The sequence below is a fragment of the Lipotes vexillifer genome, unplaced genomic scaffold (genome assembly GCF_000442215.2).
Source record: "Lipotes vexillifer unplaced genomic scaffold, Lipotes_vexillifer_v1.1 scaffold897, whole genome shotgun sequence".
NCBI lineage: Eukaryota > Metazoa > Chordata > Mammalia > Artiodactyla > Lipotidae > Lipotes > Lipotes vexillifer.
The window spans coordinates 1,596,969-1,624,787 of NW_006785587.1; the positions used below are offsets into that span (position 1 = coordinate 1,596,969).

Below are 27,819 nucleotides of genomic sequence, written 5' to 3' on the forward strand. Positions count from 1 at the left end.
ATTCTCTGTTTGGACATCTACAGTAGTCTCCCTACATGACCTGAATGAATCTGTTCTTTAGTCTGTACCCAAGATGGTTGTGTCAAAATACATATCTGACTATTACACTCTACCACTGTACCTACCACAGGTTTGCTTTTTCTTTGGAATAAAGTCCAAAATCCTCTTTATGGTTTGAGACTCTATATGATCTGTGGCCCTTGGTTATACCCCAGCCTCACCTGCTTTGTTCCAGTCATCCTAGACTTTTTTTTTCAGTTCCTAAGATGTACAATACTCTCAACCATACCCTTTGAATGTACTGTACTTTCTCTTGGGGACTCTTCCCCCTTCCACATTCTTCTATTTCCTTTTGCAGGTCTCAGCTAAAATACCAGGTCCTCAGGAATTCCCTGACCCCTGATGGAGCTCCATGATATTCTTTGTTTTCCATTTTTATGGTGCTCTTCATACTTATAGTTATTTGTTTAACATTTGCATTCCTGGCTTTAATGTGAGTTCTGTGAAAACCAGTCTTATTCTTTGCTTTATCTATCCCCAGCACCTAACAGAGTATCGGGCACATAGCAGCACTCCCAAATATTTTTTTGATTTGATTAATTTATAAGCAGATAGGAAAAATGTATAGTGGCTTCCTGTGTTGGAAAAATTCTCCACTCTTTGATTCTTGTAAGCAGTAGAGCTGACCTTTCTCTATAGATGCTGAAAAGGCTAGACATTCACTTTCCCAGCCTCACTTGCAATTAAGGGGGACTTTCTATGAACATACTATCAATTAGATGTAAGTGAAAATCTGCTGGGGGTTTGTGGGAAATTTTACACTCCTCCTCCCCTTTGTGGTTTCCTTTTTATTCTTTCTACCTGAAATTCAGAGGACAGGCTGGTGGCAGATCAACCTTCTGTAATGGTGAGGTTACCGTGAGGAGGGTGAACATGACATTCTAAGAAAGACAGGAGGAGTCTGGGTCATTGATGACATCTTAGTACCCTTCTACTGTCCCTGAAATGCCTCTCCCCAGACTTCTTGTTATATGAGAACAATTAACCACTATATGGTTAGTATACTGTAGTCCGTTTTCTGTTGTATGTAACCAGATGCAATCCCTGATAAATAAACTTGCTACCTACATCACTTATTTGGTACCTAGCATGTGCTCTTTTATGATAGTGGATAAATGGATGGATGAATGCATGGATGTATGGGTGGTTGGGATGGATGAGATGGATGGACAGATGGGTGGATAAACAGCAACCAATAGATTATACTGCTGGAGAATCAAGACCATATCTTATTTTTTGTATGTCACCCTTTCCCCACCCAACCCTATCCACCCTGAATACTGCCCTGCATATAGTAGATGCCCAACAAATGTTCATCGATGATGATGTTGATTGTGGATTGAAGATGTTATTTCATTAGGGAAGGCTATGAATCAGGTTTAATTTGGTTTCTAACAATGAAATCAGCTAAAATGGCAGCTTCTATACTTTCACAATCTAAAGATGCTCATAGACATTTGGATCAATCTTGTGGTGGTACATCCCAGATAATTTAGAAATTTACATGTTTTTATAAAAGTCAGAATCAAGGATATATCTTGGCAAAGGTTCTTCTCAATGGTGTTTAAAACAAAACAACCTTTATTAAATGAAAGGATGTCAAGTAGTATAATTCTCTGCTGAGACAGCACATTATAAGTAAGAGGACCATAAAATTCATATCCAAATTGGGAACTTTATGAGAGTCAAATGGATGTTATTATGAATTATTCTTTGAGACTTTATATTTTAAAGCAGTTTTAGGTTCACAACAAAATTGATAGGGAGGTACTAAGACTTCCCATATCCTCTCTTCTTCCACACATGCATAGCCTGCCCCATTATCAATGTCACTCACCAGAAGTGTACATTTATTTTTTACAAGGATAAACCTATATTTACATATCATAATTGCCCAAAGTCTGTAGTTTTTCTTAGGGTTCCCTTTTGGTGTTGTATTCTGTAGGTTTGGCAAATGTATAATGATGTATAGCCATCTGTTGTATCATACAGAATAGTTACACTGCCCTAAAAATTTTGTCTTCTATCTGTTCATCTACCCCTCCCCCCAGCCACCACTGATGTTTCTCTTGAGTCCATAGTTTTACCTTTTCCAGAATGTCATATAGTTGGAATCATACAGTATGTAGCATTTTCAGATTGGCTTCTTGCACTTAGTAATATGCATTTAAGTTTCCTCCATGTCTTTTCATGGTTTCTTTTAGCGCTGAATAATATTCCGTTGTCTGGATGTACCACAGTTTATTTATCCATTTACCTACTGAAGGAAATCTTAGTTGCTTCCAAGTTTTGGCAATTATGAATAAGGCTGCTATAAATATTCGTATGTAGGTATCAAGGAGCATGATTGCTGGATCATATGATGAGTATATTTAGTTTTGTAAGAAACTGCTGAACTGTCTTCCAAAGTGCCTGCATTCCCATCAGCAATGTAGGACAGCTCCTGTTGCTCTACATCATTACCGGCTCTTGGTGTTGTCAGTGTTCTGTATTTTGGCGTTCTAATAGGCCATTTCATTTTTGTTTAATTTGCACTGATGACATATGATGTGGAGCATCTTTTCATATGCTCATTTGCCATAACTTCTTTGGTGGGGTGTCTATTAAAGTCTGTGGTCCATTTTTTAATTGGGTTGTTTGTTTTCTCATTGTTGAGTTTAAAGAGTTCTTTGTATATTTTGGATAACAGACCTTTATCAGGTGTGTCTTTTGCAAATATTTTCTCCCATTCTATGGTTTTTCTTCTAATTCTCTAGGTATTGCCTTTTGCAGAAGTTTTTAAATTTAATGAAGTCTAACTTATCAGTTGTTTCTTTTATGAAGCTTGCCTTAGTGTTGTATCTAAAAAGTCATTGCTGTAACCAAGGTCATCTAGGTTTTCTCCTATGTTATCTTCTAGGATTTTTATAGTTTTGTATTTTATGTCAGGTGTATGATTCATTTGAGTTAATTTTTGTAAAGGGTGTTAAGGTCTGTGTCTCCATTCATTTTTTTCCAAGTGAACATCTTGTTCCAGCACCATGTCTTGAAGAGACTGTCTTTGCTCCATTGTATTGCCTTTGCTCCTTTGTCAAAGATCAGTTGACTATAGGGAATTCCCTGGCAGTCCAGTGGTTGGGACTCAGTGCTTTCACTGCCAGAGGCCGGGATTTGATCCCTGGTCTGGTTATTAGGATCCCACAGGCCATGTGGCATGCCCCCCCGACCCAAAAAAAAAAAAAAGAAATATCAGTTATCCATATTTACGTAGTTCTACTTCTGGACTCTCTACTTTGTTCCATTAATCTATTTATCTATTCTTTCACCAGTACCACACTATCTTGATTATTGTAATTTTATAGTAAGTCTGGAAGTCAGGTAGTATCTCTTTCAACTTTATTCTGCCTTCAGTACTGTGTTGGCTATTCTGGATCTTTTGTTTCTCCATATAAATCTCAGAATCAGTTTACTGATATCTATAAAATAACTTGTGGTACTTTGACATTGAATTGAATCTATACATCAAGTTGGGGAAAACTGACACCTTTACAATATTGTTTTCCTATTCATAAACGTGGAATATCTCTTAATTTATTTAATTCTTCTTTGATTTCTTTCATCAGAGTTTTGTAGTTCTCCTCATATAGATCTTGTACATATTTTGTTAGATTTATACCTAATTATTTCATTTTGAGGGGTGCTAAGGTAAATGGTAATGTGTTTTTTAATTTTAAATTCCATGTGTTCATGGTATACAGGAAAGTGATTTACTTTTGGATATTAACTTTGCATCCTGTAACCTTGCTATAATCGCTTATTAGTTCCAGATTTTCTACATAGGCGATCATGTCATCTGAGAACAAAGACAGTTTCATGTCTCCTTTCCAATCTGTATACCTTTTAGTTCCTTCTTTTGCCTTATTGCATTAACAAGGACTTCAATATGATGTTGGAAAGGAGTGATGAGAGGTGATATCCTTGCCTTGCACCTGATATTAGAAGGAAATCTTCAGTTTCTCACCATTAAGTATGATTTAGTTATAGTTTTTTTGTGTGGATTGTCTTTATTAAGTTGAGAAAGTTCCCCTCTATTCCTAGTTTACTATGAATTTTTACTATGAGTGGATGTTGGATTTGTGAAATGTTTTCTTCTGTATCTATTGATATGATTATGTGATTTTTCTTTTTGAGGCTGTTGATGTGATGGATTACATTAACTGATTTTCAAATGTTGAATGAACCTTGCATACCTGGGATAAATCCTACTTGGCTGTGGTCTATATATTTTAAAACTTTTTTGGATTCAATATGCTAATAATTTTTTGAAAATTTTTGCATCTGTGTCTATGAGAAATGTTACTCTGTAGTTTTCTTTTCTTGTAATGTTTTGTCTAATTTTGGTATTAGGGTAATGCTGGCCTTGTCAAATGAACTAGGAAGTATTCCCTCTGCTTCTATCCTCTGAAAGAGATCATGAAGAATTGGTATAATTTATTTCTTAAATATTTGTTAGAATTCACCAAAAAACCCATCTGGGCCTTGTTGTTTCTCTTTTGGAAGGCTGTTAATTACTGATACAATTTCTTATCTAGGTATGGTCCTATCCAGATTGTCTATTTATTCTTGTGTGAGTTTTGACAGTTCTTTCAAGGAATTGGTGTGTTTCACCTAGGTTATCAAATTTGTGGGCATAGAGTTATTCATAGTATTCCTTTATTATCCTTTTACTTTTTTTATGTTATCTGTAGTGAAGTCTCTTTCATTTCTGCTATTAGTAATTTGTGTCCTCTCTCTTTTTTCATAGTTAGCCTAGTTAGAAACTTATTGATTTCAAACAGCTTTTGTTTTCATTGATTTTCTCAAGTGATCTTCTGTTTTTAATTTCATTTCTGCTCTAATTATTAATTATTTTCTTCTGTTTACTTAGGATTTAATTTTCTCTTCTTTTTCTAGTTTTCTAAGCTAGAAGATTAGATTACTGGTTAGTAGATCTTTCTTATTTTCTAATATATGCATTCAATACTATAAATTTGCTTCTAAACACTGCTTTTGTTTCATCCCACAAATTTTGGTAAGGTATGTTTTCATTTCATTTAGTTTGAAATATCCTTACATTTCTTTTGAGATTTCTTTTTGGACTCATGTTATTTAGAAGTGTGTAATTTAATCTTCACATTTTTGGGGATTTTCCAGATATTTTTCTGTTATTTCTAGTTTAATTTCTTGTAGCCTTAGAGCAGACTCTACTCTTGTGTATGATTTAATATTCTTTTACATTTGTTAAGATGTGTTTTATGGTCCAGAATGTAGTGTATCTTGATCAATGTTCCATTGATCTTGAGAAGAATGTGTATTCTGTTCCTGTTGGATGAAGCTGTCTACAGATATCAATTATATAGTTGTGATGGTGTTACTGAGTTCAACTATTTCCTTACTGAGTTTTTATCTACTGGATCTATTCATTTCTGATGGAGGGGTGTTGAAATCTGCAACTATAATAGTGGATGCATCTATTTCCCATTATAGTTCTATAACTTTTTGTCTCAGGTACTTTGGTGCTCTGTTGTTAGCACCTACATGTTAAGAATTGTTATGTCTTGGGAGCTTCCCCAAGATGGTGGAGTAGGAAGACTCTGAACTCACCTGCTCTCACAGACACACCAAAATTACAACTGTTTACAGAACAACTGTTTATGAGATGACCTGAAGAGTAGCAGAAAAGATGTCGACAACTAAAGAGATAAAGAATGAACTACAACAGGATGAGTAGGAGGGGTAGAGATGCAGTTATAGTGAAGAACCACACCCCTGGGTCAGCAACCCAAAAATGAGAGAGATATCACAACTGCAGAGGTCCTGCCTGAGGAGCAAGGGGTCCTGAGCCTCATGTTGGGCTCCCCAGCCTGGGGGCCCTGCACTGGGATGATGAGCCCCCAGGATGTCTGGCTTTGAAAACAAGCAGGGCTTAAATTCCGGAGAGCCAGAGGGATATAGGAAATGGAGACTCCACCCTTTAAAGTGCAGGTGCAAAATCTCACGTGCTCCAAGTATCAGTGCAGAGACAATAGCTTGAAAGGAGCCTGGATCAGACCCACTTGCTGATTTTGGAGACCCTTATAGAGAGGCAGGACTCCCCCTGGTGTTGGAGACACTGGCAGCAGCCATTTTGGGCAGCTCATTCTACTGTGATGACACTGGTGCTGGGAAGCACCATTTTTAGAGTTCTCTCTCTAGCCAATTAGTGCTGGGGGCTTGCCCTGCCTATCAGCAGGCCTGCAGCAGCTGCATGCCCCTGGGCCAGCCAGATGCACAGGTAGCCAGCTGTGCCTACCAGTGGGTTGGCAGCTGCCATGTGCCACCAAGATGCACAAATAGCCATGGAAGGAGCTGGCTTCATGAACCAGTTAGCCCCCAGCAACCACGTGCTGTTGGGCCACAAAGCCAGCTGTGTGGGGAGCCTGCCCCACCCACCAGTGGACCACAGCCACCACACAAGGCAGGGCCTTGCAGCTAGCCAGGCTGGGGGCAAGCCCTACCTACCAATGTGCCCACAGTAGTTGACCCCACCACAACTGAAGGATGCATATAGTTCCCATAGGTAATATCCCTGTAACATATACCTCTGGTGATTAGAGGTGGTGTGCTGCTGGGCCCCATAGGAAGTCTCCTACATAAGGCCACTTCTCCAAGATCAGGACATATAACTGACCTACCTAATGCATAGAAGTAAACAGAGAATTGGGCAAAATGAAGAGACAGAGGAATATGTTCCAAATGAAGGAACAAGACAAAACCTCAGAAAATGCACCAATGAAATGGAGATAAGTCTACCCAATAAAGAGTTCAAGGTAATGATCATAAAGATGCTTATCAAACTCAGGAGAAGAATGGATAGACACAGTGAGAATTTATAAAGAGTTATAAAGAGTTAGAAACTATAAAAAAGAACCAAAGAGAACTGTAAAATACAATAACTGAAATAAAAAATATATATACTAGAAGGAATCAACAGTAGATTAGAAGATGCAGAGGAACTGGCCCATGATATGGAAGATAGAAAAGTGGAAATCACCCAAGCTGTACAGGAAAAAGAGAAAAGAGTTTAAAAAAATAAGGATAGTTTAAGAAACCTCAGAGACAACATTAATCTTAATAACATACAAATTATAGGAGTCCCAGAAGAAGAGAGAAAGGGGCAGAGAATTTATTTAAAGAAATAATAGCTGAAAGCTTCCCTAACCTGGGGAAGGAAACAGACATTAAATTCCAGGAAGGATAGAGAGTCCCAAACAAGATGAACCCAAAGAGGTCTGCACCAAGACACTTTAATTAAAATAGCAAAAGTTACAGAAAGGATCTTAAAAGCAGCAAGAGAAAAGCTACTTACCTACAAGGGAACTCCCGTAAGACCACCAGCTAACTTCTCAGCAGAAAATTTGCAGGCCAGAAGGGAGTGACATGATATATTCAAAGTGCTAAAAGGAAAAAAACCCTACAACAAAGAATACTCTATCCAACAAGTTTATCATTCAGAATTGAAGGAGAGATAAAGGGTTTTACAGACAAGCAAAAGCTAAAAGAGTTCAGCACCACTAAACTGGCCTTACAAGAAATGTTAAGAGGACTTCTTTAAGTGGAAAAGAAGAGGCTACAACTAGGAATAAGAAAATTATGAAAGGAAAACTGTCATTGGTAAAGGCAAACATACAGTAAATGTAATGGATCGATCAATTACAAAGCTATAGGAAGGTTAAAAGATAAAACAAGTAAAACCATCTGTATCTACAATAAGTATTTAAGGGATACACAAAATAAAAAGATGTAAAACGTGACATCAGAAACATTAAATGGGGGGAGGGAGGTTTGTTAGAATGTGTTCAAACTTAAGAGAGTTTCGAGTTAAAATAGTCACCTGTAAATATAGGTTGTTATATTTGTATAACCTCAGAGTAACCATAAAACAAAAACTTATAATGGATGCACACACACAAAAGAAATTAATGCAAACCTAACACTAAAGGTAGTCATCATATCAAAAGGGAAGACAGCATAAGAAGAAGAAAGGAACAAAAAGAACTACAAAAACAACTAGAAAACAATTAACAAAATGATAAGAGGTACATACCTATCAATAATTACTTTAAATGTAAATGAACTAAATAATCAAAAGACATAAAATGGCTGAATAGATTAAAAAAAAAAAAAAGACTCATACATATGTTGCCTACAAGAGACGCACTTCAAACCCAAAGAAACAAACTGAAAGTGAGAGGATGGAAAAAGATATTCCATGGAAATGGAAATGAAAAGAATGGTGGGGTAGCAATGCTTATATCGGAAAAAAGAGACTTCAAAACAAAGACTATAACAAGAGAGAAAGAAGGACATTACCTAATGATCAACGGATCAATCCAAGAAGAAGAAATAACGATTGTAAGTATATATGCACCTAACATGGGAGCACCTAAATACATAAAGCCAAATATTAACAAACATAAAGGGAGAAATAGACAGTAATAAGTGGGAACTTTAACACCCCACTTATGTAATGGACAGATCATCCAGACAGAAAATTAATAAGGAAACACTGGCCTTAAATGACACATTATTTCAAACCTTGTTAATAGGCATATACAGAACATTCTATCCCAAAACAACTACACATGGAATACTCTCCAGGATGGATCACATGCTAGGCCACAAAACAAGTCTCAATACATTTAAGAAGTTTGAAATATCAGGCATCTTTTCTGACTACAAAGGTGTGAGACTAGAAATTAAATACAAGAAAAAAAAAACTGTAAAAAACACAAATACACAGAGGCTAAAAAATATGCTACTAAATAAACAATGGGTCATTGAAAAAATCCAAAAGGCAATCAGCAAATGCCTGGACAAAAATGAAAATGGAAACAAAACAATCCAAAATTTATGGGATGCAGTACAAGCAGTTCTTAGAAGGAAGTTTATAGCGTTACAGGGCTACCTCAGGAAACAATTACAATATTAACCAAGCTAATCTTGCACCTAAAGGAACTAGAAAAAGAAGAAAAAACACAACTCAAAGTTAGTAGAAGGAAAGAAGTAATAAAGGTCAGAGTGGAAATAAATGAAATAGAGACTGAAAATAGCAATAGAAAAGATTAATGACACTAAGAGCTGGTTCTTTGAAAAGATAAGCAAAGTTGACAAGACTTTAGACAGACTCATCAAGAAAAAAAAAGAGAGAGGAGAGGATCTAATCAATAAAATCAGAAATGAAAGAGAAGTTACAAGCAACATAGAATAAGAAAAGATCATGAGATTACTATGAACAATTATATACCAATAAATTGGACAACCTAGAAGAAATGGATAAATTCCTGGAAATGTACAAAGTCCCCAGGCTACATCAGGAAGAAATAGAAAATATGGGCATACCGATTTCCAGTAATGAAATTGAATCAGTAAAAAGACAAAACAAAACAAAAAAACTCCTAACAAACAAAAGTCCAGGACCAGGTATCTTCACAAGTGAATTCTAATAGACATTTAAAGAAGAGTTAACACCTATTTTTCTCAAACTATTTCCAAAAACTGAAGAGGAAGAAATGCTTCTGAACTCATACCATGAGGCTAGCATCATCACTCTGATACCAAAACCAGACAAAAATACCACCAAAAAAAAAAAAAGAGAGAGAGAGTTAAAGACCAATATCACTCATGGACATAGATGCAAAAATCCTCAACAAAATATTAGCAAACGAAATTCAACAATACATTAAAAGGATCTCACACCACAATCAAGTGGGATTTATCCCAGGGATGCAAGGATTGTTCAATATTCACAAATCAATATGATACACCATATTAATGAACCAAAGAATAAAAATCATATGATCATCTCCATAGATAAAGGAAAAACTTTTGACAAAACTTAACAATCATTTATGATAAAAACTCTCACCAAAGTGGGTATAGAGGTAACATACCTCAACATAATAAAGGCTGTATGTGACAAACCCACAGTTCACATCATACTCAACAGTGAAAAGCTGAAAGCATTTCCTCTAAGATCAGGAACAAAAAAAGAATGCCCACTCGCACCACTTTTATTCAACATAGTATTGGAAATCCTAGGCAATGCAGTCAGACAAGAAAAAGAAATGAAAAGAATCCTAATTGGAAAGGAAGAAATAAAACTGTCATTGTTTGCAGATGACATACTATATGTAAAAAATTCTAAAGAAGCCATCAGAAAAACTTAGAAATAATAAATGAATTCAGTAAATTTGTAGGTTACAAAATTAACATGCAGAAATTTGTTGCATTTCCATACACTAACGACAAACTATCAAAAAGAGAAATTAAGAAATATTTCATTGTGCATTTGTGTGTATCTCACATCTTCTTTATCCATTCGTCTATTGATGGGCACTTATATTGCTTCCATATCTTAGCTATTTGTAAATAATGTTGCTATGAACATTAGCGTTCATGTATCTTTTTGAATTAGTGTTTTTGTTTTCTTTAGATATATGCCCAGGAATGGAATTGCTGGATCATATGGTACTCCTATTTTTAATTTCTTGAGGAACTTCCATACTGTTTTCCATAGTGGCTGCACCAACTTACATTCCTACAAACAGTGTACAAGGGTTCCTTTTTCTGCACAACCTTGCCAACATTTGTTATTTGTTGTCTTTTTGAATAATAGTCATTCTGACAGGTGTGAAGTGATATCTCATTGTGGTTTTGATTTGCATTTCCCTGATGATTAGTGATGTCAAGTGCCTTTTATTGTGTCTGTTGCCTATCTGTAGCTCTTCTCTGGAAAATTGTCTTTTTGGGTACTCTGCCCATTTTTTAATTGGGTTGTTTGTTCTTGGTATATTTTGGATATTAACACTTTATCAGATATATTGTTTGCAAATGTCTTCTCCTATTCAGTAGGTAGCCTTTTTGTTTTGTTGATAGTTTCCTTCACTGTGTAAAAGCTTTTTAGTTTCATGTTGTCTCATTTGTTTATTTTTAATCCTTTAATCTGCATGTGTCTTTATATTTAAAGTAGGTTTCTTACAGACAACATATAGTTGATTCATTTTTAGTTTTTGTTTTTTGGATCTACTTTGATTATCTGTCTTTTAATTGGTATACTTAGACCTTTCCCATTCAAAGTGATTATTGATATAGTTGAATTAATTTCTGCTGTATTTGTACTGCTTTCTACTTATTGCCCTTGCTCTTTGCTCTTTTTTTTTTAATCTTCTACTCTTTTCCTATCTTTTGTGTTTTTAACTGAACATTTTATATGATGCTCTTTTCTTTCCTCTTTTGGACATATCAATTCTACTTCTTTTTTTACGTTTTCAGTGGTTGCCTTAGGGTTTGCAATATATATTTACAGCTAATCCAAGTTCACTTTCAAATAACACTATACCTCTTCATCAGTAGTATTATGTGTACCTTATAATAATAAAATAATCCTGATTTCTTCCTCCGATCCCTTGTATCATTGCTGTTATTCATTTCACTTATATGTACATAGCATATATATACTGATAAGTTATATACATAAGCATTCATAATCAAATACATTGTTGCTATTATCATTTTGAGCAAACTGTGACCTGTTAGATGAATTAAGTATAAGAAAAACATGTTTTATTTTAACGTTAAATTATTCCTTCTTTGATGCTCTTCCTGTCTTTATGTAGATCCTAGTTTCTCACCTATATTATTTTCCTTCTCTCTAAAAAACTTTAAAAATATTTCTTGCAAGGCAAGTCTACTGGCAACAAATTTCCTCAACTTTTGTTTGGAAAGCCTTCATTTCTCCTTCACCTTTGAAGGATAGTTTCACAGCATACAGAATTCTATGTTGGTGGGTTTTTTTCTCTTAACTCTTTGAATATTTATCTACTCTCTTCTTGTTCACAAAGGTTTCTGAGCAGAAGTCACATGTAAATCTTATCTTTGTCCCTATATAGATAAGTGTTTCTGCCCTCTGGCCTCTTTCAGGATTTTTAAATTTATCTTTGATTTTCTTTAGTTTGGAGATGATGTGCCTGAGTATGCATTGTGGGGTTTTATTTGTTTGTTTGTTTTCACTTACCCTGTATGGTGTTCTCTGAGGTTCCTGGATCTCTGCTTTGGTATCTGACATGAATCTGAGGAAATTCTCAGTCATTATTTTTCAAATATTTCTTTTGTTCCTTCTCTTTTTCTTCTTCTCTTATTCCCAGTATGCATGTGTTATACCTTTTATGGTTGTCCCACAATACTTGGATATTCTGTTCTGTTTTTTTCAGTCTTAGTTCTCTTTGCTTTTTTAGGTTCAAGTATTCTATTGATATATCAAGTATATATTGATATATTGATAACTTAGAGATCCTTTCCTCAACTGTACTGTCTACTAATAAGCCCATCAAGTGTTCTTCATTTCTGTTATAGTTTTTTTTTGTTGCTAACATTTCTTTTTAGGTTTTTCTTAGGATTTCCATCTCTCATTGCCCATCTGCTCTTGCATTCTATCTACTTTGTACATTCAAGCATATTAACCTTAGTATATTAATCATAGTTGTTTTAAATTCACAATCTGATAATTCCAATACCCCTGCCATGTCTGGTTCTGATGCTTGCTCTGTATCCCCAAATTGTGTTTTTTTGCCTTTTGGTATGCCTTATAATTTTTTCTTGATGGCTGGACATAATGTACAAGGTGAAAGGAACTGCTTTCAATAGGCCTTTAGTAATGTAGTGGTGAGGTGTTGAGGGAAGGGAAGTGATCTGTAGTCCTGTGATTAAGTCTCAGTCTTGTAGTGAGCCTTTGTCCTGTGAACTTCATAAGGTTTCCCACCTCCATCCCTGCCCACCTTCCATCCCCAGCCCTTATTTGGGACAGGATGCCTGGAGTGAGCTGGAGTTGGGTATCTCCCTTAGCAAGGCCTCTGATAATACCTCAGCAGGTTAGGTTCTGGTTGACTGGTTTCCCCTGAGTGCAGGTCTTGTTAAGAACAAAGTGCTCTGGCATATTCATTTTCCATTCTCTCTGCTAGATTCAGAAGGAGAAGGGGGTTTTTCTTCAATATCTACTATGGGAACCCAGTCAAGTTCCTAGAGGTAAATTGCACAATATTATGGAGGCAGTGCTATGACTAGGTCCCTTTCAGAGTTGTCCACAGTGAGCCTTCAGCAGTTTGTCATTTGCAATTTAGGTTTTCCTCCCCTCAGTAGTTATTCTTGAATAATAAGCTTAAACTGGAAATATCCTAGAACTTATGATTAATCTTGGGAAAATAACTCATTTGCATATGTAAAAAGTCTGTAATTTTGATACAGATATGAATTAGTATAAAACTTTCTGAGGCCATTCTCATTTGTGTGTTTGCACATATTTTTTCCCAAGCCAAAATAAACTACCCATTTCATTTCTTTCTTTTTGCTTAGATTATTTTGATTCTTCAAGATCTTTCTTTTTTATGATGTTACCTCTGTTTACTCCAGCCCATAATAATCTTTTTGATATACTATAGCACTTACATTTTCAAGCAAACCATTTAGCAATTGAGTAGGTACTGTATTATTTTGTATTTTTGTTGGTGTTTGTTCTTAAGTCTTGCCTTTTTAATATGCCAAAATCCTTGAGGGCAGTAACTGTCTTTATCTTCCCCTATATTACCCATAGGATCTAGCACCTAGTGGTGGGTGCATGGGAGGTGTTTGCTAGTTTTGCTGAGTGATTGAAATGCATGATATTAATCATGAAGCCAAGGTTTTCATATTACATTTCATTTTGATTTTACCACTGTCCACAACAAAGAAATGTTTACGCACCTCCTGGAAAGTAATCAAGCTTATGTGTTGTTCTGTATTATAAATGATATTCATGTCAAGGATGCAGAAATGGAACATATCTCTTGCTGCCACCTTTGTTTTCTGTTAGCAGTAAACGCATGTAGGCCTCTAGATGGCTGTCTGCTATGAATTGCATCATTTACACTGGCTTTTAATATACCTCCTGGCATTTCAGTTTCTGTTCTCAGCAGGCAACCTCACTCATGCTGAATCCTCTGATATTTGTACCCAGATAAATGCTTAGATTGCTATGAAAGATGTTCTCGCTTTGCTTCTTCATGGTTTCAGATGAATGTCAATGACACATTGGAAAGCACATCATTCAATATTATTTAAAATATTGAATCATAACAATTTCCTAGAATTTATATTCCATTTTTCTGTTAGTGGACATGAGTTTTTATACTGAGTTTTGTCGCCTGTATATGATTACTCGTGGGTTTTGTCATCATCTGCTCTCAGAAGAGGAGGGATGTATTTTACCTGCTACCAGCCAGCATCTTGTGGAATACCTGTGCCTGAGTTCAAAAAGGGGAGCAGAGAAACAGAGAGAAAGGAAAAATGGAAAATGATTTATGACATTTTCCTTATCCAAATTGGGGATGGAGTGTTGCAAGGAAGCTTGGAAGAAGGAAAATGCATATTTAAATGTGGTATTAGCTTTTAATCAAGGCTCAGAGAACAAGAAAAAAATGTTTACTTTGTAATAATTATACATTTTTCATGTGTCAGTAATTATGTAGATGAACTTAAACATTTTTTTAAAGCTTTTTTTTTCGTCAGGACCCTTTGTGTTCAAAGACTCACGTTGTACACGAGTTAAAGGTAAAAGAAAATCACATTTATTTTCATGGAGAACATTTTTTTCAAATTATATGTTAGTAAAATGATATAGATTTTGTTTTCAGGGAATAAGACTTCATAATTAATAACATGTATTCATAAATATTAGGATTATTTTTTAGATGTTTTGTGTGGCCACCAGAATGGTAGCTTTGAATTCCGATTTCTCTATTGAAAAATATTTGAATGATACTTTCTATATTCTGCGTTATTGGTATACTAATGAAAGTCCCCTGGTTATTGCTCAGGGGAGAGCACTCAGATAGCAGCTCATATAATTTATATGAGTTATAATCCTAATATTGATCTAATTTAGAATCATTTTTATCTACTGGAAATTTTTTAAAAATTTTAAATGGAACATAATTATTGTGGGTGCTGGAATCAGGGTAATTCTTCTGACCTTCCCCTTGCCATTTGAAAAAAAATCTGTAGATAAAGATTTAGGTTAACTTGTTCACTCATTTATTCATGAATGACTCATCGTTTTCTAATTTTTTCCCAGTGGTATATCTTAAGAAAGACATATGAATATTCATTTGTATATATTTTGCATCATTCTGTTATTATTTTGACAAACTCAGGAGAGTTGTTCAGTCCATGTTCTGTCATTAACATGCAAATAGAATTGTGATAATAGTGAACATAATGATACAATCAGGGAATAGGGAGGCAAGGTAGTATATATGGCCAATCTTAACAGCAGAATATATCCCAGACTCAGGCTTAGACTGAAAATACAGTATGGCCAAGATAAAAACTAGTGCCAAATTCACAACACTCTCACTGAGCCATGCATAGATCTGTGATTTATGTTGTCCTTATCCTTTTGTTAATAACCTTGGTTTTGTAAAATAAGTAATTTTGTGAAATGAGGTTAATAGCTTTCTTTTGAAATTAAGTCAGAAGATTTTGGAGAGGCACAGAGAGAGAAACAAAAATAAAAAGATTGAAAATGCCTAGTTAGAATATCTAGCAGATCTGCGGGGCTGCTAATCTGAGGAAAGGGATAGCTAATTAAATGTGCTGTGTCCTATTGCTCCTTTCCTTTTTCTTAGATTTATTTGTTTTCTCTTTCTTTAATCTTTTGCTTTTAGCCTTTTGCTGTCTTTTATTTCTTTTTAAGTTGTATCTGTTAAAGGCAGAATTTTCTTGGAATATTTGTCACCATTGTTCTGTGTCAGACTTTATCCAGTGTTTTCAGGTCTTTCTCACCAGTGTCACATTCCAAACACAAGCCTGTCTTTTTTTCATTTTTTTTTTTTTAACTTAATGAAAAGCTAATTAGAATATGAGCAGAAAAACATATTATGTTTATGCCTCTGAAAAAAGAAACATTAGTATAACCTGTTTTAGAGCTCTTATTTTCTGAAATGGAAAGCTTATCTTCTTGTAAATGTTAAATCCTAGATTTCTTTATTAATCTTGTTTTCTTTGGCTAGATATTTTATTCACTCATATCTTTATATCTAGAAGAATAGGTTATAATTTTCTCTATTTCCTATCACTTTTAGAGGAAAAAATAAGTTAGCTATAGAAAGTAAAACTCAAAATTGTCAATGAGTTAGAAGCCAATGATTTAGTACCTCATTTACACTATAATATTGGCCTGGGGTTTTACGCTGTTGTGAGAGGGAAGCTGCAGCTCGAGAGCTTTCTAGGGTTGATAGCAAGAATTATACTAAAAAAATATGTTTCACATAATTATAAGCATGTTTTGTTTGTTGCAGTGGAAAAAGATAGCAACACCAACAACCCCCCTTATGCCTCTTTCCTCCAGTGCCTTTCTTTCTTTTGCCCAAATCTGAAGCCAATTTGGAGGAAGTTAGAAGGAGATGAAAGAGATTTGCTGTGGAAGCTAGAATATTAAGCGCTTTGGCAAGCATTTAGATTTCTCTCTAAGGAGGAAAGGAGCAGCATGCCAAATTCTTACCGTGCTGAAAGACAGAGACTAATGGGGGTTGATTCTGAAAACATTTTATGCCCATGAAACAAAGGTTCGTGAGAATTACCAGTGAACTCTTTCCCTCTGTGAACTCCTGGGTTTTGTGAGGGGATTTAAAAAAAATGTATATTTGGGAATATGTGTAAAGTTAATCTTCTGCTTAACTTCATGTGCATAACATTTTTAGCTGCCGCTCACTTCCCTTTCTTAATAAGACCATTTCCTACTCCTCGATTCATGTCAGTCCCCATTAAGTATCAATTCAATGAAGACAGAAGTCAAAGTACAATATGCATATAAAAATCCAACTTCTAAAGTGATATGCAAATAAATAATCAAATGTACAAATCAGAGCAAAGTATGGTCAATTCCACGTTAGTAGCAGGATGAGAGTTAGGCTGCCTGGGTTCAGATCCTGGCTCCATCCTTGCTGGTTGTGTGGCCTCGTTCAGCTTGTTTACCTCTCTGCCTCTTCATTCCTTTACCTGTCAAATGGGGCTGGTTATGAATTAATGTCATAGGAATATCGTGATGTTTCATGTAAATTATTAAGCACAGTGTCTGGCACTCAGTAGAGTTAATTATTATTTTGTTATTATTGTCATTGTTATAAAAGTTTTCTGAACTGTAGGGAGATATGATTTTGAAAAATAAACGTTTTACTATCAATAAAATAGCAACATATAAAGCAGCATACTGAACTAACTCATTTATTTAAATGCCAAAATTAAGAGAAGTAAAATCTCACAAGTGGTAATTGACCTCAAAATTCAGTATTGTTTGCCAAGAGGAATCTAGATTACTAAATATCTAAATGAGAGAATGTTTAATATATAGTTTTAATTCACTGAAGTATATATAAGTAATAAAACCAGGATGACAAAGCACTATGTGATTTAATACTTCACCGATTTGATTTAATAACCCTTAAACCTAATGTTAAACTTTTTAATTATTTCTAAATGTAAACAGTTCATACTTAAGTATTTTTCTGAAGTTTATAAGTGGTTATTAAATTAATATTTCCCTCATAAATAATGCAGAAAAACTTTAGCCCAGTCTTTTGTTCCGACTATCAGAAATTCCCTGTTAGTATATTTGGAGTCAATTAAATTGTAATATTACATAATATTTACCAGGCAACTCTGCGGTGTCTTTATGCTGTTGATTGAGATCAGCACTATCAGCCTACCCCTGATAGAGCATTACTTTGACAGAGGGTGGATAAGAAAAGAGGCAGCAACTTTGGATATGGGCAATTATTTTCTAAAAGTTGTGGTTTTTTTTTTTTAATCAAAGATGACAGCAGTGTTTATGGGAAGCTAGATAAGCATCTTTATGCTTGTTTACACTATGGCACTCTAGGAGAATTTTTTTTATTTTACAAGTTTCAGGTATGCAGCATTATAATTCGACATCTGTATACACTACAAAGTGATCACCACAAATCTAGTTACCATCCATCACCATACAATTGACCCCCTTCACTCATTTTGCCCACCCCTCAACCTCTTTCCCCTCTGGTAACCACTAATCTGTTCTCTGTATCTATGAGTTTGTTTTTGTTTTGTTTGTTTATTTTGTTTTATAATCCACATGAGTGAAATCGTAAGTATTTGTCTTTGGCCGACTTATTTCACTTAGCATAATACCCTCAGAGTCCATCCATGTTGTCACAAATGGCAGGATTTCATTCTTTTAGTGGCTGAGTAGTATTCCATTGTGTCTACATACCACAGCTCCTTTATCTGTTTAGCCATCAGTGGACACTTAGGTTGTTTCCATATCTTGGCTACTGTAAGTAATACTACAGTGAACATAGGGGTGCATATATCTTTTTGAATTAGTGTTTTTGTGTCCTTCAGATAAATAACCAGAAGTGGAATAGCTGGGTCATATGGTAGTTGTTTTCTTAATTTTTTGAGGAATCTCCATTCTGTTTTCCATAGTGGCTGCACAAATTTACAGTCCCACCAAAAGAATAGGAAGGTTCCACTTTCTCCACATCCTCTCCAACATTTGTTATTCCTTGTCTTTTTGATAATAGCCATTGTAACAGGTGTGAAGTGTCATCTACAAATTGGCACTTGAAATGGTCATGTAATGCCTCCCAAACCATGGTCGAATTTATGACCATGAGGGGGCCCTGTCACCTACAAATTGGCACTTGCCATCTACGTCTACAAGAATCAAATTATGAGCCGCTGCAGCTGCTGACCTTCAACACCCCCTGAAAGGAGTTCAGCGTGGAGGTCAGGAATGAGGCACTCTGTGCTCTGGGAAAAACTGACAGAATGGGTCTTCAGATAGTTAGATATTTTCAGGAGATGATTTTATGAGCCCTATTCTTGCATATCCTCATATCTAGAAAAGCATTAAATCCTTCATGGTGATGTCTGCTCCTTGTGACTAGCAGTAACCTTCATGAGACTAGCAAAAACCTTCTGCAAAAAATATGTGCTTGATTGCATGTACTCCCCCTTTACCAACATCACATACACAATGACCTTCCCCCTTACCTCTTTGGAGCAGTTTCTCAGAGCGATCTGAAATGCTGTCTTCCGGGCTATAGTCCTCATTTTGCCCCCAATAAAACTTAACTCACAGCTCTCACGCTGTGCATTTTTTTTCAGTCAACAGAGGTGATATCTTGATTTGCATTTCCCTGATGATTAGTGATGTTGAGCACCTTTTCATATATTATTGGCTATTTGTATGTCTTCTTTGGAAAAGTGTCTGTTCAAGTCCTTTGTCCATTTATAAATCAGGTTATTTGTTTTTTTGATATTGAGTTGTATGAGTTTCTTATATAGTTTGGATATTAATTCCCTATTGGATATATGGTTTGCAAATATTTTCTCTCAGCCCATAGGTTGTTTTTTCATTTTGATAATGGTTTCACTGTGCAGAAACTTTTTAGTTTAATGTAATCCCATCTATTTATTTTTGCTTTTGTCTCCCTTATCTTTGGAGGCAGATCCACAAAAACATGGCTAAGACCAATGCAATGAGGTTACCACTATGTTTTCTTCTAGGATTTTTACAGTTTCATGTTTTACATTTTATCCATTTTGAGTTATTTTTTTGTGTATGGTGTAAGACAGTAGTCTAGTTTCATTCTTTTGCATGTGTCTGTCCAGTTTTCCCAGCACCATTTATTGAAGAGACTATCCTTTCTCCATTGTATGTTCTTTGCTCCCTTGTTGTAAGTTAATTGTCCCTATATGTGTGGGTTTATTTCTGAGCTCTCAGTTCTGTTCCATTGATCTATGTGTCTGTTTCTGTGCCAGTACCATACTGTTTCGACTATAGCTTTGTAATATAGTCTGAAATCAAGGAGCATTATACCACCAGCTTTGTTCAGGAGAATTTTAATTTTGAGAAATAAATTCAAAATTACTAAAGGGTAAGAAAAAGTATTCGCTTTTGCCTTCTGGATTACATGATTCCATATTCAATAAACTGTAAATCCTATAGCATAGGCCCAATACTATCTAGTTTCCTTTTTTTTTATTAATTAATTTATTTATGGCTGCATTGTGCTGAGCACAGGCTTTCTCTAGTTGCGGTGAGCGGGGGCTACTCTTTGTTGTGGTGCGCAGGTTTCTCATTGCGGTGGCTTCTCTTGTTGCAAAGCACAGGCTCTAGTGCACAGGCTTTAGTAGTTGTGGCTCGTGGGCTCTAGAGTGCAGGCTCAGTAGTTGTGGTGCACAGGCTTAGTTGTTCCACGGCATGTGGGATCTTCCTGGACCAGGGCTTGAACCCATGTCCCCTGCATTGGTAGGTGGATTCTTAACCACTGCACCACCAGGGAAGTCCTATCTAGTTTCTAAGAGTGGAAGAATTGAAGCGTTTATGAATCTTTTAAATCTGGATAAGGGAAGGAAACAAAGGGTAGCAAAGGAGAAGTATAACATGATTATCTTATGGCATGCAATGTAAGATTTAGGTGTCAGTGAGGATCAGTCTGAGGAGCCAGGTTATCATCTGAGAGAACAGTTAGAATAAATGGCAGTTATCACCTTCCTGAGCTCAAGTGAAGGTTGACTTGGTTTCTTATGACAAGTATATAGCTTACTAGAAGGGGCTGGGACCTGGAATTATGCTCATCCATTGGCTAGAACAGGTGCTAAGGAAAACAGCCTCAGCCTTATGTACTGTATAGGTGTAGACTTTTAATACTTGCTCTCCTTCCACACACATCCCTTGAATTTCTAAGTTGATGTGTTGGTTAAAAATTAACATGAGAAGTTCAAGTCAAAGTACTAATAACTAATAAGTTTCCCCAGCAGATAGTAGGGCTCATGTTGGGGAATCCAAAAGTTGATTTAATCACTCAGTCAGTGACAATTAGAGAAACTGAATTGTAAGACTGTGATCCTGGCCTGGAAAGAGAATATTAAGGATGTAGTCTTAGATGGGGTTACCAATAGAAGAAAAGATGACAAGAAACCAAGATAGAAGCCTATTTATTAATGGAGCATAAAAAATTCAACAACAAGAATGAATTGGTGCAGAGAGTTGTGCAGGGCTGTTGAACTCAGGCCTGGAGTCAGAACTGGTGTCCTAACAAGCAGGAAAGAGAGGAGGAGAGAGGAGAAAGGCATGAGGGCAGGAGTTCGAGTCTCTAAGTGGGGAAATCATGTGGCAGTAGTTGGGAAGTAGAATAAGCACTGATTGATGCTATCAATCAATGAGAGCATCTATAAGCTGAGCTGTATAGGAGAAACAAGATTCTAAAGGAGAGGACTCAATTGGAGGATATACTGATAGGAGGTGGGGGGTTCTCCCTCTCAAATATTCCTGAGCCTAAGTCTTTTTGGAAGTTTTTTAGGTGACTTCTGGCAGAGCAATCTTTCTAAAAGGCAAATCTGATTCCTGCCTCAAATCCCCCAGGGGCCCCATAGCACTGAGGGAAAAGTGTACATTCCATAACATGGCTCACATGATCTTCAGTTTGCCCTTAATTGTTTTCACTCCATGGGAACCACTAAGAATTAACCAGAATATGCCAGTTTTTCTCAAGCTTCTCTGCTTTGGCTAATGCCCTTCTGAAATTACTTGCTTATTATGCCCTCCTCTGCTCCATACTGACCCTAACTCATCCTTTACCATTCTAACTTCCTTGACTGAATCCTCCTCTGTGCTCACAAAAAATTCTGTGCATGCCTGCTGCTATAATACTTACCTTTAGTGCAGGTTGACCAACCAACCAGTCTTCTAAATTAGCTGAAGTTCTTTGATGAATGAATAAATGAATAGGTGAGACTGAGTGGAGAGAATTATTGGTAAGATTTAGCCTGGTTTGATGGTCAGCTAGTTTGAAGCACCTCAGGCCTACTAATGATAACTTCCTGTTTGCAGTGAAGGAACTATCCAAAAACTTTCAAGAGGTCTCCCTTAGCTGGCTTCTGTTTCTCAATAGAGCCCTTTGTGGGACAGTGGAGCCTTGTTAGGTCAGGATACATAGGAGAATCTCTGTTATTGAGGGGCTCAGGAATTCTAACTATGCCTTTGCTATCAGGGGAGGTTTCAGGTTCTATATTTTGGAGAGCGGAGAAGTCTAAAAGAAATAATGTAGTTTCTGTCTTCAAGATGCTGGTGAAGGCATGGCATTGGAAAAACCTTCCTTGGCTATAATTTTTATCCATGGATCTTGAAGTTCATGGTGTGGGCTGTTTGGGAAATATGTGAAGATCAGATAGATCAGATTTTGTGGATTTGACAACATGACAAGTTGTGGGTATGACAATATATTCTTCATAACTCACTTCACGTATCTTTTGGATTGGCCTTACTGATCTTTAACAAGAAAAATATTAACATTCAACTTCACCAAACTTATAGGAACAGCATCTTTATTTTATTTATTTTATTTTATTTTTTTTGCCAGAGTCCAAGAATTGATCATTTTTTTACAGGAACTAATTCACACTAACTGTACCTAATGACAGTCATTTATTATTATCTCTCACTGTTCTGGGAATTGACTGGATCAGCTCTGTGGTGCTTTTTTTTTTTTTTTTTTGGGGGGGGGGGTTTTTTTTTTTTTTTTTTTTTTTTGGGGGGGGGGGGTATTTTTACTTTTTTTTTTCCTTTTTAGTCATCCATTTTATACACATCACTGTATACATGTCAATCCCAATCTCCCAATTCATCACACCACAACTCCCAACCCCCACCACTTTCCCCCCTTGGTGTCCATATGTTTTTTCTCTACTTCCTTGTCTCAATTTCTGCCCTGCAAACTGGTTCACCTGTACCATTTTCTAGGTTCCATCTATATGCATTAATATATGATATTTGTTTTTCTCTGACTTACTTCACTCTGTATGACAGTCTCTAGATGCATCCACATCTCTACACATGACCCAGTTTCGTTCCTTTTTATGGCTGAGTAATATTCCATTGTATATATATATACCACATCTTCTTTATCCATTCGTCTGTCAATGGGCATTTAGGTTGCTTCCATGACCTGGCTATTGTAAATAGTGATGCAGTGAACATTGGAGTGCATGTGTCTTTTTGAATTACATGAATTTTAAGATTTTTTGTTCTAGTTCCATTAAAACTGCCATTGGTAATTTGATAGGGATTGCATTGAATCTGTAGATTGCTTTGGGTAGTATAGTCATTTTCACAATATTGATTCTTCCAATCCAAGAACATAGTATATCTCTCCATCTGTTGGTATCATCTTTAATTTCTTTCATCAGTGTCTTATAGTTTTCTACATATGGGTCTTTTGTCTCCCTAGGTAGATTTATTCCTAGGTATTTTATTCTTTTTGTTGCAGTGGTAAATGGGAATGTTTCCTTAATTTCTCTTTCTTCAGAATTTTCATTAGTGTATAGGAATGCAAGAGATTTCTGTTCATTAATTTTGTATCCTGCAATTTACCAAATACATTGATTAGCTCTAGTAGTTTTCTGGTGACATCTTCAGGATTCTCTATGTATAGTATCATGTCATCTGCAAACAGTGACAGTTTCACTTCTTTTCCAATTTGTATTCCATTTATTTCTTTTTCTTCTCTGATTGCTGTGGCTAGGACTTTGAAAACGATGTTGAATAATAGTGGTGAGAGTGGACATCCTTGTCTTGTTCCTGATCTTAGAGGAAATGCTTTCAGTTTTTCACCATTGAGAATGATGTTTGCTGTGGGTTTGTTGTATATGGCCTTTATTATGTTGAAGTAGGTTCCCTCTGTGCCTACTTTCTGGAGAGTTTTTATCATAAATGGGTGTTGAATTTTGTCAAAAGCTTTTTCTGCATCTATTGAGATGATCATATGGTTTTTCTTCTTCAATTTGTTAATATGGTTTATCACACTGATTGATTTGTGTATATTGAAGAATCCTTGCAGTAAATCCCACTTGATCATGGTGTATGATCCTTTTTATGTGTTGCTGGATTCTGTTTGCTAGTATTTTGTTGAGGATTTTTGCATCTATGTTTATTGGTGATATTGGTCTGTAATTTTCTTTTTTTGTAGTACCTTTGTCTGGTTTTGGTATCAGGGTGATTGTGGCTTCATAGAATGAGTTTGGGAGTTTTCCTTCCTCTGCAATTTTTTGGAAGAGTTTGAGAAGGATGGGTCTTAGCTCTTCTCTAAATGTTTGATAGAATTCACCTGTGAAGCCATCTGGTCCTGGACTTTTGTTTGTTGGAAGATTTTTAGTCACAGTTTCAATTTCATTACTTATGATTGGTGTGTTCATATTTTATATTTCTTCCTGGTTGTGTCTTGGCAGCTTGTGCATTTCTAAAAATTTGTCCATTTCTTCCAGGTTGTCCATTTTATTGGCATAGAGTTGCTTGTAGTAGTCTCTTAGGATGCTTTGTATTTCTGCAGTGTCTGTTGTAACTTCTCCTTTTTCATTTCTAATTTTATTGATTTGAGTCCTCTCCCTCTTTTTCTTGATGAGTCTGGCTAAAGGTTTATCAATTTTGTGTATCTTCTCAAAGAACCAGCTTTTAGTTTCATTGATCTTTGCTATTGTTTTCTTTGTTTCTTTTTCATTTATTTCTACTCTGATCTTTATGATTTCTTTCCTTCTGCTAATGTTGCGTTTTGTTTGTTGTTCTTTCTCTAGTTCCTTCAGGTGTAACGTTAGATTGTTTATTTGAGATTTTTCTTGTTTGTTGAGGTAGGCTTGTATAGCTATAAACTTCCCTCTTAGAACTGCTTTTGCTGTATCCCATAGGTTTTGGATCATCGTGTGTTTTCATTGCCATTGTCTCTAGGTATTTTTTTACTTCCTCTTTGATTTCTTCAGTGATCTCTTGGTTATTTAGTAACGTATTGTTTAGCCTCCATGTGTTTGTGTTTTTTATGTTTTGTTCCCTGTAATTGATTTCTAATCTCATAACACTGTGGTCAGAAAAGATGCTTGATATGATTTCAATTTTCTTAAATTTACTGGGGCTTGATTTGTGACCAAGATGTGATCTGTCCTGGAGAATGTTCCATGTGCACTTGAGAAGAAAGTGTAATCTGCTGGTTTTGGATGGAATGTCCTATAAATATCAATTAAATTTATCTGGTCTATTGTGTATTTAAAGCTTATGTTTCCTTCTTAATTTTCTGTTTGGATGATCTGTCCATTGGTGTAAGTGAGGTGTTAAAGTCCCCCACTATTATTGTGTTACTGTTGATTTCCCCTGTTTTAGATGTTATCAGTTGCCTTATGTATTGAGGTGCTCCTATGTTGAGTGCATATATCTTTATAATTGTTATATCTTCTTCTTGGATTGATTCCTTGATAATTATGTAGTGTCCTTCCTTGTCTCTTGTAACATTCTTTATTTTAAAGTGTATTTTATCTGATATGAGTATTGGTACTCCAGCTTTCTTTTGATTTCCATTTTCTTGGGATATCTTTTTCCATCCCCTCACTTTCAGTCTGTATGTGTCGCTAGGTCTGAACTGGGTCTCTTGTAGACAGCATATATATGGGTCTTGTTTTTGTATCCATTCAGCAAGCCTGTGTCTTTTGGTTGGAGCATGTAATCCATTCACGTTTAAGGTAATTGTTGATATGTATGTTCCTATTACCATTTTCTTAATTGTTTTGGGTTTGTTTTTGCAGGTCCTTTTCTTCTCTTGTGTTTCCCACTTAGAGAAGATCCTTTATCATTTGTTGTAGAGCTGGTTTGGTGGTGCTGAATTCTCTTAGCTTTTGCTTGTCTGTAAAGCTTTTGATTTCTCCATCGAATCTGAGTGAGATCCTTGCTGGTTAGAGTAATATTGGTTGTAGCTTCTTCCTTTCCATCACTTTAAGTATATCATGCCACTCCCTTCTGGCTTGTAGAGTTTCTGCTGAGAAATCAGCTGTTAACCTTATTGGAGTTCCCTTGTATGTTATTTGTTTTTCCCTTGCTGCTTTCAGTAGTTTTTCTTTGTCTTTAATTTTTGCTGATTTGATTACTATGTGTCTCAGAGTGTTTCTCCTTGGGTTTATCCGGTATGGGACTCTCTGTGCTTCCTGGACTTGGGTGGCTGTTTCCTTTCACATGTTAGGGAAGTTTTCGACTATAATGTCTTCAAATATTTTCTTGGGTCCTTTCTCTCCCTCTTCTCCTGGGACCCCTATAATGCGAATATTGTTGCATTTAATGTTGTCCCAGAGGTCTCTTAGGCTGTCTTCGTTTCTTTTCATTCTTTATTCTGTTCTGCAGCAGTGAATTCCACCATTCTGTCTTCCAGGTCACTTATCCGTTCTTCTGCCTCAGTTATTCTGCTATTGATTCCTTCTAGTGTATTTTTCCTTTCAGTTATTGTATTGTTTATCTCTGTTTGTTTGTTCTTTAATTCTTCTAGATCTTTGTTAAACATTTCTTGCATCTTCTCGATTTTGCCTCCATTTTTTCCCCGAGGTCCTGGATCATCTTCAGTATCATTATTCTGAATTTTTTTTCTGGATGATTGCCTATCTCCACTTCATTTAGTTGTTTTTCTGGGGTTTTATCTTGTTCTTTCATCTGATACATAGCCCTCTGCCTTTTCATCTTGTCTGTCTTTCTGTGAATGTCGTTTTTGTTCCACAGGCTGCAGGATTATGGTTTTTCTTGCTTCTGCTGTCTGCCCTCTGGTGGATGAGGCTTGTGGAAGTTTCCTGATGGGAGGGACTGGTAATAGGTAGAGCTCGGTAAAACTTTAATCTGCTTGTCTGCTGATGGGTTTGGCTGGGTTCCCTCCCTGTTGGTTTTGTGGCCTGGAGCCTACCTGGGCTCTTTGGTGGGGCTAATGGTGGTCTCTGGGAGGGCTCACTCCAAGGAGTACTTCCCAGAACTTCTGCTGCCAGTGTCCTTGTCACTTGGTGAGCCAAAGCTGCCCCCTGCCTCCGCAGGACACCCTCCAACACTATCAGGTAGGTCTGGTTCAGTCTCCTGTGGGGTCACTGCTCCTTCCCCTGGGTCCTGATGTGCACACTACTTTGTGTGTGCCCTTCACAAGTGGAATCGCTGTTTCCCCCAGTCCTGCCGAAGTCCTGCAATCAAATCCTGCTAGCCTTCAACATCTGATTCTCTAGGAATTCCTCCTCCCGTTGTCAGACCCCCAGGTTGGGAAGCCTGACATGTGGCTCAGAACCTTCACTCCAGTGGGTGGACTTCTGTGGTATAATTGTTCTCCAGTTTGTGAGTCACCCATCCAGCAGTTATGGGATTTGATTTTATTGTGATAGCGGCCCTCCTACCATCTCATTGCAGCTTCTCCTTTGTCTTTGCATGTGGGGTATCTTTTTTGGTGAGTTCCAGTGTCTTTCTGTCAATGATTGTTCAGTAGTTAGTTGTGATTCGCTGTTGTCGAAAGAGGGAGTGAGAGCATGTCATTCTACTCTGCCATCTTGAACCAATCTCAGGAACGGCATATTTAGATACGGTCCTATAGCTCTTCTCTCAAAATCAAAGGAAGTATCTAGGTCTGAGGAAGAAATTTGGTTTTGGGGTAGGGAACATGCCCCAATTGCCCCCTGCAGGTGGAGGACAGGATTGGGCACATTGGCCTGCTCAAAGAGTCTTCCAAGTTGAAAACAGTGGGCCAAGGGTGAACTTAGAGGTGAAACAAAGGATTCAGAACTGGAAACCAGTTTGATTATCAAGAAAGCTTGGAGGGCAGAGTCTCAGACCACCCCTGAAATAGTATGTAG

The 27,819-nt window shown here is 36.4% G+C and overlaps 1 protein-coding gene across 1 annotated transcript in view; it reads left to right on the forward strand.

The window, feature by feature from the left end:
* Positions 1 to 27,819, forward strand: part of LOC103078004 (structural maintenance of chromosomes protein 2-like) — a gene marked incomplete at its 3' end in the record, with an annotated part of 82,545 nt that overhangs the window by 24,982 nt on the left and 29,744 nt on the right. The window lies entirely within an intron of this gene.